Here is a 13,003-nt window from a genome sequence, read left to right on the forward strand (position 1 = left end):
GGAGAGATGAGGCAGAAAAAAAGCTCAGCCTAGAAATCCGTCTCCTGTAGCTGTCTTGGGCGTGTGTGTGCCATTCCGTGCAGAGTTTAACACAGCGCTCCACATTAAAAGAGCGCGTTGGCTGTGCCCCGCCTTAATTAGATGCTATTTAAATACATATGAGCAGAATGAAAAAAAAGAAAGCCAGCAGTGGCATCCACCGAATATCATAAGCAGCCTATTTAACCGAGGCCTTGGGATACATTCTATTTGGATTTAGAATAATGTGTTGGCTTGGTGTAATTGCTGACCTACAGCAAGTGTGTGTGTGTGTGTGTGATATGTGTATCTACTAGTAATAGTGTGCTGAGTCTCCTGTGGTTTCTCTGCTTTCCCCCTTTTTTTCCATGGTAGCCCTCTGTCTCTGTGGCGATTTGGCCCGAGGCATCAGATAAATCAGCAGCATTAGGGCCTTGTGTGTGTGCAGCTCTTTTATCTGACTGCAGACATCAATCTCTCAGATGAGTCTTCTTAACTGGCACCTACCCCTGTGTTCCTCAGCCAGAGCGAGAACCAGACGCTCCTTATCGAATCACTTGTGTTCTAAGAGCGAGTGGTTTAAGTTCATTTGGAAGGATTGGTGCAGCTGTTAAAGGCCCTTCAGCACCGTCAAAACTGGAAGCTTTACAGTATCGTAGAAAACAACAAAAACAACTTCTCCTTAAAAGTATCAAACGCAGAAGGTGATAAAAAGGTTTCCGAACACTGAAAATATGAAAATGAGAAGATCTTCTTATACAGGAGTTTACTGTGATATTCATGCTGAAAAAAAAAGCTGGCTGGCCAGCGTGACCAGCATCACCAAGCTGGTTGACCAGCAAGACCAAGCTGGTTGATTGGTATGACCAGCATGACTAAGCTGACTGACCAGCGAGACCAAGCTGGTTGACCAGCGTGACCAGCATGACCAAGATGGACTACCAGTATGACTAGCATGACTAAGCTTGTTGACCAGCATGACTAAGCAGCATAACCAGCAAGACGAAGCTGGTTGCCCAGCACATCCAGCATCACCAAGCTGGTCGACCAGTATGACCGGCATGACCAAGCTGGTTGATTGGTATGACCAGCATGACTAAGCTGACTGACCAGCGAGACCAAGCTGGTTGACCAGTGTGACTAAGCAGCACAACCAGCAAGACGAAGCTGGTTGCCCAGCACATCCAGCATCACCAAGCCGGTCGACCAGTATGACTGGCATGACCAAGCTGGTTGACCAGTAAGACTGGCATGACTAAGCAGCATACACTATGCTGGTCAAGAGCTGGTTAACCAGTTAGCTTACCGACATAGGGGATGTTTTTGTCTGCATGAACAGCTTTTCAACCACCTTCACCATCAAAGACTTAAAAGAAAAAGCTGGTCTTGAGCTGGATGTTTCAGCAGGAGTGACTTGTAGCATTTCTTTATAATAGAGTAAATGGCTGTCCAAGCTGATGTAGTTGCTTTAAATAAGGTTATTCTTTATGAATACAGGTTGTGGGGTTTTGATTCTAATGGTTCCTTCATGTAACTCTGCGTATTCTGTAGTAGAAAGATAGAAAAGGCTTTATCTTTCAGGGACTGAACACGAGAGAGAGAGAGAGAGAGAGAGAGATTATGAATAGAGACTGTGGAGACTGTAGGAGATTGTGTACATGATTATTCTGCAAATAGGGATAAAACACCCTTGTTTTGGAGATGTAGCAGTATATTAGTGCTGGTATGTTGTGCTGTGTAGTTATTTTCACTATACAGACAAAAGTATTCGGACATTTGCTCATTCATTGTTTCTTCTAAAGTGTTATCAAAAGAGAAATATTCAAAAGTTTATCCTGCTTTTCTTGAAGTAACTGTCTCCACTGTCCAGCGAAAGGCTTTCTGAAGTTGGAGCACTGCTGTAAAGATTTGATTGCATTCAGTGACAGAGTGTTAGTAAGGTTAGGATGTTGGATGATCATCACCCCACCTCATACCCAACTCCCCAACTCATCCCAAAGGTATTGGAGCACCATCAGTCCAGAGAGAGTCCACAGTCCCTCTGCTCCACAGCTCAATGCTGGGGGCTTTATACCCCTCTATACCCCACACCTGGCATGAGGCATGGTGCCAATAGGCTCATATCTATCTGCTCCAGAGAGTCTTTATTCTAGCAATGGGTTTCAGCAACGGGTGCAACTAAAAGTAGCTGAAATGTCCACAAACATTTGGACAAATAGTGCAAGTACATGTAATGCAGATGTGTAGATGTACAGTGCTGTGTTTGTGGACTCCATGCTGGGCTGGCTTTCGTGAGGCTCTGAGTGAGAGGGCGTGGCCAGCGCTCAGGGTTCCTACGCTGCGATTGGTCCGTGCGCTGCCTCGCTTTCTGAGCGGAGGGAACCAAGCAGCAGAGGGTGGAGGAGGAGGAGGAGGAGGAGGAGGAAGTGAAAACAGCAGCAGTGTCTGTGCTCTGAGCGAAACACAGAGACAAACAGAGAAAGATAGGAGACGGGGAGCGCACTGCTACTGCTCCCAACTCCCAACAGCAGCACTTTGGTGGAGCCTCGCCGCTTCAGGTTAGTGAAACGCCTCCGTGTTGCTTCTGCGGCGCGGCCACAGACCAGACCACACCAGACCAGCCGGCCGGTCTGTGTCTCACTTCTCCGGGCGGTGGGTGAATAGTTTCCCGCTGGGCTGAGGACAGCTGGCCGGTGCGGCACCCCTGCGTGTGATTATACGAGTGGACATAAACACACGAGAGATGGCGAGGAGGGAAGGAAGGAAGGAAGGAAGGGTGGGAAGAGGTTAAAGGGGTGAGGAGAGTGGTGGCGCCCACCTCGTCTCCCTCTCTCTCTCTCTCGGGCTATCTAACTTTAAAGGTTTTATTCGGCGCCTGGCTCTCCGTGTTTCGGCGTGACAGCAGGGTAGCCTCCAGAACAAGACCCAGCTAACTTTGTAAAGCAAGTGTCGCCTTTTGTCCACAGAGCGTCGTGTGTCAGCCTGCAGTGTCGCCTCACACAGCTGTACCATGAAGCAGCAGCAGCAGCGTTTGCCATGAAAACTGCACGAAAAGTGGAAGTTTACAGTATAATGTATACATTAAGGGGCTTGTCAGCGTTGCAGGGGGTCTGTGTGAATTTAGAGAGGGTTGATTGGCCTTGTAGCTGTTAATGAGAGGTGCTATTAGCGTGTTACGTGATGGTTTTAATGGGATTCAATTTCCCCTAGGTTTACTGGGATATCTGAGGGTTGGAAAGTGCCATTGTTTATGTCTACATTGTTAGATAGGTCAGATAGATAGCTGGATAGGTCAGATAGATAGCTGGATAGATCAGATAGATAGCTGGAGAGGTCAGATAGATAGCTGGAGAGGTCAGATAGATAGCTGGATAGGTCAGATAGATAGCTGGATAGGTCAGATAGATAGCTGGATAGGTCAGATAGATAGCTGGATAGGTCAGATAGATAGCTGGATAGGTCAGATAGATAGCTGGAGAGATCAGATAGATAGCTGGAGAGATCAGATAGATAGCTGGAGAGATCAGATAGATAGCTGGATGGGTCAGATAGATAGCTGGATGGGTCAGATAGATAGCTGGAGAGATCAGATAGATAGCTGGAGAGATCAGATAGATAGCTGGATGGGTCAGATAGATATGAATGTACATAATTACAACATCATTAAACATACAGTAATACTATACAGTAGGAAACTAGATGCTATGTCTAGTAATGGATAATGACCCATGATGTCTTCCTACTGTAATGTTCCTGTCATTTATTATTGTTTGTAGTAAATGATGGTAATTATTAGAATGTGTTATAATATTCTGGCTGGCCTTCTCATTCACTTTCCTCTGATCTGCAGTCTTATCTGTGCAACAGCTACTTCTCAAGAGCATCAGGGTTAAGGCGCACAAGCACCAGAGTACAGTTTAAGGTCAGGGTTAGTTTTTAAGGTGAGGTTCGGATCTGGGAGCCGGCAAAATCAACGTATCAAGCTTCTATATAAAGCCTAAAATGAGGCTATGCAGATGCAGTATACTGCACGATTGGTATATGAATCCTGCAGAACCTCCTGCAGTATTTCTGTAGGTCGTCTACATCCACTAAAAGTTCAGTGCACCAGATGTCCTCTTTCTTCCTTCGGTTTTGAACAAAACCTCAGCTTATTTGGGAGAATGGGTTGACGGCGTTGGACAAGACTTTGTCTCTTTGCAGCGTCGGTCGCCTTCTTTCATCCTCAAGTAGTTGAGTCACTTGTTGGGCTTCAGGCTAATGGTGACATCAGTGGCTTCGCCCAGTGAACTCATGTCCATGCTGCACAGACTGGCCAGCACGCATGTGTCCGTACAGAGCAGTCCAGAAGCACACGTCTTATGTTTTTGGGTCAGATCTCATTAAATCACAGCGGAGTCAATGCTTAATGGATGGCTGTAGTCATGGTCGTAATAGCAGTGGACTCACTCACATTCATATGTGACTAATGTGTGGTGTCCAAGGTCCAACTGCTTATTTGATGGCTATCTCTGTTATTATGAGGACAGCTGATGACAGTGTGTAGTGCAGTACATACACATGCCTCACATGTGTCAGAGCTGGTTGGTTTATTGAGCATCACTACACACATGTGGTTAGTTTGTCCACTTTCAGGCCACTTAACCGAGCTTAGAAACACAGAACATGTGGTGTAGAAGGGTGTCAGTTGAGATTGTAGGCGCCTTCTGCCTGTTTTCCTGATATCAGATCTGTGGGGAAGCAGCAGAGTCAGCAGCAGAGATTGTCTGTTTTTCTCCTGAACGTCCGGCTTGTCTAAATGTGAGAAGGAGCTCATTTGAATTTACCGCATGTCTGACGTGGATATAAATTTCTTCTGCAGTTCCTCAGTCTCTCACCTTCCACTTTCAATTTACGATCAGTTCTGAACTGTTAGCGGATCTCACTTCTCTCTCTCCTTCCCACCCAGCTCATATCCAAACTCTTTAAGGGAGTTGTTGCTTTGTAAATTGCTGCTCTGCTGATGGGTTCCTCCCTGCCCTGTCTTATCTCTGCCTCTTAATGGCGGGTCTCCTGGAACAGTCTTCACTAGAACCCTGTATTGCAGGTTTAGACACTTCACTTTTTATGCACTGAAGTTGCTGTAGTTGCTGAAAGGGTTTTCTGGGGCTAGTCGACACACTCTGATGGCGGGTAGATCAACACCCTTCCTCCACTGGGCCGTAGTTTGCAGAGTTTGATTAATTTGCATCCCAGTTGAGATGAATGTTGCCATGCATGTAATTATCGCCTCTGGTCTTAGATTAATTACAGAAGACGACAGGTGCAAATGGAGGTGTTAAAGCCATAATGATGGGAGTCTGTGAATTATGAGGAGACTTTCTTGTATTTGGATATTTAAGCCCTCATACTCAGCATCAGTACAGAGACAGGTAATGTTCTGTAAAAGCTCCCTGGACAGAAAATAGTCACCATGAGTGTTTAAGGTGGTGGTAACTTCAGGCTCCTGAGGATGGCATTGAACGAGGGTGTCATTTTCATCTTTCAACCGCAGTTCTGATGAGACTGGGATTTTTGCCACTGCTGGTAGACCCGTATGACCGTATGCAAATTTAGCTACCTCCTTTACACAATGTCCTTTGGCATGCCCAAATGCAATCACTCTTTTTTGCCAACTATTAACATCTGCTTTGCAACCCATTTTCCACACGAGACATTTACTTCACTGTACCACCTCTTCTCAATCTGTAAATCCTGTCGCACACCCCGCAGGTGTTTACAGCCTGTGCAACGCAACTTGCAGGAGTCTGAACTTACTACCACTTTCAACACGCAAGACTTACATTCAAGTTATGTTACATTAGTGGTAGAAAATAGTGTTAGGAGTCTCACCCAAGGACTCTTATCGGTGTAGTGTGGTGTGCTTGCCCAACCAGGGAATCGAACCCTAGTCTGCTATGAGGAATTCAGTGTTGTTATCCACTACACCATACCGCAAAGTTTTGTACCAACTGTAAACATTTTAATTAAAACTCTCCATCTTTTCTTAGCACTACTACTGAGCCTTTAATTGTGAGGACAGTGATGTTTTCTGTGATATGGACCCTTTATGCATTATTGTACTCATGCACTAAACTGAATATAGATGATTTAGGGTCTTAACCCACCAGATTTTCCTTATAGCCGTACAGTCAGTAACCAAGGAATACAGCAGCATGCCCATGTGCTTGCTCCTCTCCTGTATGAACTTGTAGCACCTTGCTGGTGCTAGTTTGGCACATTATGCCAGCCTCTCAGCCTCTGCCTGGCCACAGAGTGTCTTTTGTACAGAGGCTCACCATAGAGCTGTGCCTCTGCTCTCTGCAGCTGTGTGCTCGAGGTCTGTCCAGCTGTGCTTGTCTGTATGCTCCAGCTGTGGCTGCTGTAAAAAGTTTCTCTTATAGTTCTCAGATGCGGAGGCTCCTGGCCGAACCCTCAAGCCAGAATATCAAGCAGCGTCCCCGTGGCTAGCTACTCTTCCCCCCACCGTCTCCTCACTTCACCACCTCTCCTGTTCCGGCACTGCCATTAAAAGAGCAGTTGGCTCAGGGCGATGACGCTAACGAACTTGGAGCTCAAATGCAAATCTCTATAAATCCAGCAGGGATCCTGATACCACTCCATGGATCATATGGCTTTAAAGTACAGCACTAATGGCTTAGATCTTGATCCAGTTTAGCCCAGACTTGCTATCAGGGTGAGATTTAATGTTTATGTACTGTGACATGCCAGGTGTTCTGGGTTTATTGCTTGTGGTGCCACTAATTCACTGGTTCCCTGACTATAAGAGTATTTCTGTGGGATGGACAGCATTAAACTCTGTTTCAGACCTCCTGTACAGAGAGAGACCGGTGAGAGAGGGCGAGTCTCTTTGACCTCTTGTACTGCGGGTCCCATCATACCAAAACTGAAAATCTAATTGGAGAGCACATTTAGAAGACTAGGCAGTAAAAGAGTAAAAGTGGAAGTGAAAATCTAGGTCGTTAGTAGTAGCATATAGGAACAATGCAAGGAATGGAAACAACAACAATATAGGAGTTGTGGACTGATGTGTCCAAATGTGATGCTTTTGATGTACAGTGACATGCAAAAGTTTGGGCCCCCCGGTGAAAATGTTATTGTGAATAGATAAGTGTGTAGAAGATGAACTGATCTCAGAAAAGCACACAGTGAAATACAATCCATTCCTTTTAACACTTGAAGTAAGATTAGATTTGTAAATTTGTACATTTTAGGTGGGGGGGTGGGCACCATGCAAAAGTTTGGACAGTCAAGAGATTTGAGCTTTTGCTTGTTAGAGCTATGGCTTATGTGTTAATACTGTTTGAAATGTCAAAAATGGTCAATTTCAAAGCTTTATAAATACTCCTCATTTAATAGAAATGTATTAATTTCTCCTTAAATGGTGTCCCAAATATCAGAAAACTTAATTGTCCTTAAACATCTCTTTCCGGTAGCCATATTTCTCAGTTCATAATGTAACGAAAAGAACGGTTGAGGTCAAGTTGAGGTCTGGAAAGCCTAGAAAACTTTTTGTCCTGTGGGCTGATGAAAATGAACTATGAGAGATGTTTGGAGAAAAAAAAAGAGTGTGTTCTACAGCACTAATGATTCTTAACACATCTCAAAATCCACAATAGACTACTTCAAAAGGGGCAGTTTAAAGGTTTTGCCGTGGCTCGCGCAATCCCCTGAACTTCATCAAAAATCTGTGGATAGACCTCAAAAGAGCAGTGCCTGCCAGATCTATGAATGCATCATGAAATATTATTTTTAAATGTTGGTGAAATCTAAACATCTGTCTGATGCTGACGTGAATCCGATATCATCAAGTTAGCAGGGCTGTGCTGTGCTTGGGCTCCTAAGAAATCTCCCCATTGCTTCAACTTCTAAGAAAGACTGCACTCTCTTTGCCTGTAGCTTCCTTTGCTTTGACAAGTGAATTCCTTCGTTTTCAGCCTTTGCCGGATATTGCATTATCAGCTGCAGTTTTCAGACTGTTTGTTTTCTAGAGGCCAGATTTGCCCTTGTTCTTTGGATTGCATTTTCCTGTTGATGAACTGAGTGCCATTAGATCTTATTAGGCCTAACCCCACTAGAAATGTTTGTTTTGGGCGTGCCTGACGTCTGCATTGTGAACTTCCTTTGTGAGACTCGCTTCAGTTCTTAATCGGGACAGTCATGAAAATCGTTCATGGTTTTGTTTCTCTGCAAGATCCCGCTGTGCTTTTGTGTGAGGATCTCTGCGGTATCTGTTACAGTACAAAGAGTGCTGATTGTATTACATTGGGCACTGAGGTCCTCTTTGCAGTCTGACCTTGACTTTAAACGCACAACTACAGAGAGTGGCAAGTTGGGCAGATGCTGAAGAATGCAGTTCTGTTATGAGGATTTGGTCAACTTGCAACTTTCCTTAAAAAGGCTATCTGACCCTTTTACACAGTGAGCTTAAGAAAAATCAGCGGGTCTCCATATCGATTCATCAATCCTCCTGATGCTGAAGCCACATGAGTGTCTTAATTACAGCACTATACTCTCTCTCCATGAACAAAATGTAGTTTATTACTAGATGTAGTTTGATCATCCAAGTAATAAGAGGATTCAAGCCTAAATGAAAAGGGGGCTTCTCTACTAGCTACTGTTATTTTTTCCCCCCAACTAGTTTATGTATTCATATACTTGTGTGTTATTATGATATATTGTTATTATATAGCCATATTTCCTATCAAGAGCTGTGCAGTGAGAGTGTAAATTAACTGTTAAAAGGTTTTTGCATGTTTTTAGACGTTTAGATGTCTTTACATACAGGTTCATTTCTGACACATTAAAGGGCTGAAACCACTGCCAGAACACTGTGCTGTCCATTTGACAGTATTCTGCAGGCTAGTCCTCATTTCTCTGAAATAACAACTTCCATTGAGAATATCTCTGACTGTCCATGTCATATGGCACCAGTGCTCTCCTAACACAAATTTCCCCATTGGATTGACCCAATTTGCCTGCACTATCGAGCGCTGAACCCATCTGATTAAAATGCACCAGTGGTCACCTTCAGCCAAGTTCAGTTTTCAGCACCACTGATTATGTTGGGCAGCTTGGCACTACAGCTGGCACAGAGTGTGGTTTCGGTGACAGTTGTTTTCCCTTAACATCATATACTCATAAAATAAGTCGGCCATGAGGACACGCGGGGGGAAGAAAAACTGCTGAATCTGAGATCTGGTGCCAGGATGCCTAACATGAACCCTCCACAGTTTCTGACAGCAGTCTGCAATGAATATCTCACCCAGTTTTAGATCTCCTGAGCTGTAGATCAGGGATGCGTAACTGCAGTGCTGATGCGCTGCTGAAGTGTTAAAAGGGCTGTTGTTACAGCACCAAAGCCACAGTTTGATGGCAAGGCACATAAAGCGAGAGAGTATATCTGGTAAGTTTAACTGGGTAGTTTTGGAATTGTAGAATTTATTATAACCAATTATAATAAACAATGAGTATGTGCTTATTTTTTTGACCAGGTTCTCAGACTAATTATAAGAACAGGAATAGCAAAAGCTTGCTGTTGAGCTACAATCTGGAGATACAAGCATGAAACGGCCTTCTGCATAAAAAAAATGAAAATAATGGTGTATAGTCGTCTATATACAGTATAACTACACTCTCATAGGAATTTAGTAGGATAACTAATACAGGATAGGGCCCCCCTTTGCTCTCAGCTTCAAATCTTTATGCAATGGATTCCATGAATGTGAAAGACATTTAAGACTATTGAAGTAGCCATTAGATGATGATGATGATAGATTGTGGCCATAAAGGGACAAACATGGTCAGCAACACTACTCGCATAGACTGTGGCATTCAGGCGATGATTGTTTAGATTAATTAGACCAGAGTGTGTTTATCCAGTTTCAGCTGTCCAGTTTTGGTTAGCCTTTGCCCACTGCAGCCTCAGCTTTCTGGTATTGGCTGACAAAAATGAAACCTGACATTTCGGCTACATTAGTCCGGCAGTAATTGGAGTTCTGCTTTGCAACCAGCCAAAAACTCACAGAAGAGATCGGAGTAGGCTTGAATAATCAGATAACTCCAGAAATTCCATAATAAGCGTATTTTTGGGTGCATGCAAATTCACTCGCTGTTTGTGATGATGTTCTGAAAATCTCAGGAGACCAGCAATTCTAGAAACACTCAAACCAGCTCATCTGGCACTAACAGTAATGCCATGCTCAAAATCACTGATTTTTTTTTTTTTTTTTATGTAACATATTCTGATGTGAACCTTACCTGAAGCTGCTGGCTTATATCACTGCTGCCACACAATTGGCTGGTTAGATGTTGTGAGTGTGTTCAACACCCACTAGATTCCTCCTGTCACAGTTATGCTATTAGTGCGTATTTAAAAGTAGTTTTAAATCTTGCCAAAAATAATTGAACCAAGTTGATTGTGATGTAAAATCTAAGATTTCATGTTTTATTATTTTGTTTCCTAAAAAAATAATCATATGGTCATATCAAGCTAAAATTTGCAAAAAAACACCTTAGCAGATTGAGATGGTAGGTTTCTCTCTGCAGTGCCTGATATTAGAACGAGGCGAGCGGTTGCTGAGAGCTGCAAACTGAAATTGTTTAGTTTCTTTCTTTTTATTGTTGTTTTTTTATTTAAATTTTTTTATTTTATTTTGGTATGTGAGCCGCTGGAATGCCCGTATGCTATGCTGTCATCTAGACATGCTCGACCTGGTCTACCGCTCCAGTTGGAATGCACTTCAGGTGTTTTTCTTTTCTACTGGCCTGCACTGTTTGATCGCTCATTGTCTCCGTCTGCGTCTCTCTCTCTCTCTCTCTCTCTCTCTCTCTCTCTATCGCTCTCTCTCGCTCTGGTTGCTGGTACCCAGCCAGGCCAGGCATCTGTCTGTTGGCCACCTGCTGTAAACTCTGTCTCACAGTCTGTCCTCTCACATCACTGTGTCTTCAAACAAACAGGAGCAGTGTGCTTGGCCAAAGCTGGGTCGACGCATCATGGGGCTGTACAAGCTAAGCTGGGTTGCTTTCCTTTTGCGTGTCTGTCTAGAATTGTCTGGCTGGCTGTCTGGCTGGGGTGAGCGCATTGATGCCTGATCCAGGACTAAAGTTGTACACTGCTGTCTTGTAAGCCACTGCTGACAACAAAGAACCACAGAGTGAGATTGTATGGGGGGGGGGCACACATCCGTCCTCAGCGTGGAGGAAATGTCTGAGAGCAGAGTCAGGTGAGCTGCTTCCTGTTACAGTCTGCAATGTGCTCTCTTCCATTTCCTCCTTTAACAAACTCTCCATTTGTCCATATGGCCAAGATGTAGTTTATTACTAGATGTTTGATCATCGAAGTAATAAGAGGATTCAGGCTTAAAGAGGAGGGTGCTTCTCTACTAGCTAGTTATTTTTCCCCAAACTAGTTTATGTATTTATATACTGCACGTTATTATGATATATTACTATTATCATCATTATTACTATTATTATATAGGAAGTGTATATTTGCTCTTGCTGTCAAAAAAAGCAAAAACATCAGGGCAAGACTATAGTTTGCTGGAGGATACTGAGACAAAGACCAGGATGTCTGGAACGTTGTGCTATGGACAGATAATTCCTGCCATGATTTTTGTTTACTTCCTTGCACGTCTCCCATGAAACTCAAACTTGTGCTGTCTGTATCTGATGGTAGATGCTATCTGATGGTAGATGCTGTACTTTGACACCAACTGCACTGACATCCTAACTGTAGGCCCTGTGATGACATTCTTAGGATTGTTGGAGACTTCTTAACATTTCTTGAATTTGGTAAATTATTTTCTGGACAGTGGAAAGGCTGGTTTCTAATGATTTTGAGATCTTCTTTCTGAAGGATCTCGCTATAGTGATTCCACTCATTTCAACTGAGGTCTAAATAAGACACTATAAATTTCATTTTACTTATTTCTTCAGTTATATATATATATATATATATACATATTGAGCTGGGGATTAGGTGGGGTGGTGGGTGGTCATCCAACATCCTGGCCTCACTAGCGCTCTTGTCACTGAAAGCAAACAAATCCTCTCAAGCCTTCCTTGAACAGGAAGACACATCTTTTTACCCACGATTTAGAGGAAAACAGGTGTCCCAATACTTTCGTGTGTGTGTGTGTGTGTGTGTGTGTGTGTGTATATATATATATATGTGTATATATATATATATATATATATATATATATATATATATATATATATATATATATATATATATATATATATATATAGACAGACAGACACACGCACACAAGCCACAAATAACCAATGAAAGAGTAGAAAACGATGAGGTTTTAGGTCAGCAGGCCTGTGTTCATGACCTAAAATAGATGCGTGGCAGGCACATCAAAGCCTTTACCCCCAATTGAAGGACGTCCCTCTGCAGTGTAAGCTTGACTACCAAAAGAAATAACAGCCCATAGCAAACCTCAATGAATGGGTAGGGCTGAAGGAGGGAGAGATGAAAAGCGTGTGTGTGGGCACATACAAACAGCAGCCTGGCATTGTGTATCCTTCAGCCCTCACAGGCTGGATGGGGGCGTTCCCGTTGGCAGAACTTCTGGCTTGAAGAAGACGGCTGTTCCCTATGTCCAGTCAGTGTGTACGGCCTGGACCTCTGGAGCTTGCCCAGGACTGGAAAGAAGGGTGTGTATTAGACACAGCTGGGGTAAGGGAGGGGCAGAGGCAGCTGTGTGTGTGTGTGTGTGTGTGTGTGTGTGTGTGTGTGTGTGTGTGTGTGTGTGTGTGTGTGTGTTTACTGCTTGAATCACAGTGTCTTCTTTGTTTCCCCCTGGTGCCAGTCACAAAGTGGATCATTTAAGCAGCCACTGCAGCCATTGGAAAGGCCTCTACTCCTAAGCCTTAGGCCTCAGTGTCCACATAGTAGATCAGTTGCTATTAATCATATGGTGTGTTGAAGGTG

The 13,003-nt window shown here is 43.7% G+C and overlaps 1 protein-coding gene across 4 annotated transcripts in view; it reads left to right on the forward strand.

Annotated features, from left to right (window-relative positions):
• Positions 1–2,443: 2,443 nt before the first annotated feature.
• Positions 2,444–13,003, forward strand: part of elmo1 (engulfment and cell motility 1 (ced-12 homolog, C. elegans)) — a 103,418-nt gene continuing 92,858 nt past the window's right edge. For all 4 annotated transcript variants that reach the window (XM_072676083.1, XM_072676087.1, XM_072676086.1 and 1 more), the window contains exon 1: positions 2,444–2,576. The gene's annotated coding sequence lies outside the window, so the exon portion shown is untranslated. The remainder of the gene's footprint in view (positions 2,577–13,003) is intronic.

The sequence above is a fragment of the Salminus brasiliensis genome, chromosome 3 (genome assembly GCF_030463535.1).
Source record: "Salminus brasiliensis chromosome 3, fSalBra1.hap2, whole genome shotgun sequence".
Lineage (NCBI taxonomy): Eukaryota > Metazoa > Chordata > Actinopteri > Characiformes > Bryconidae > Salminus > Salminus brasiliensis.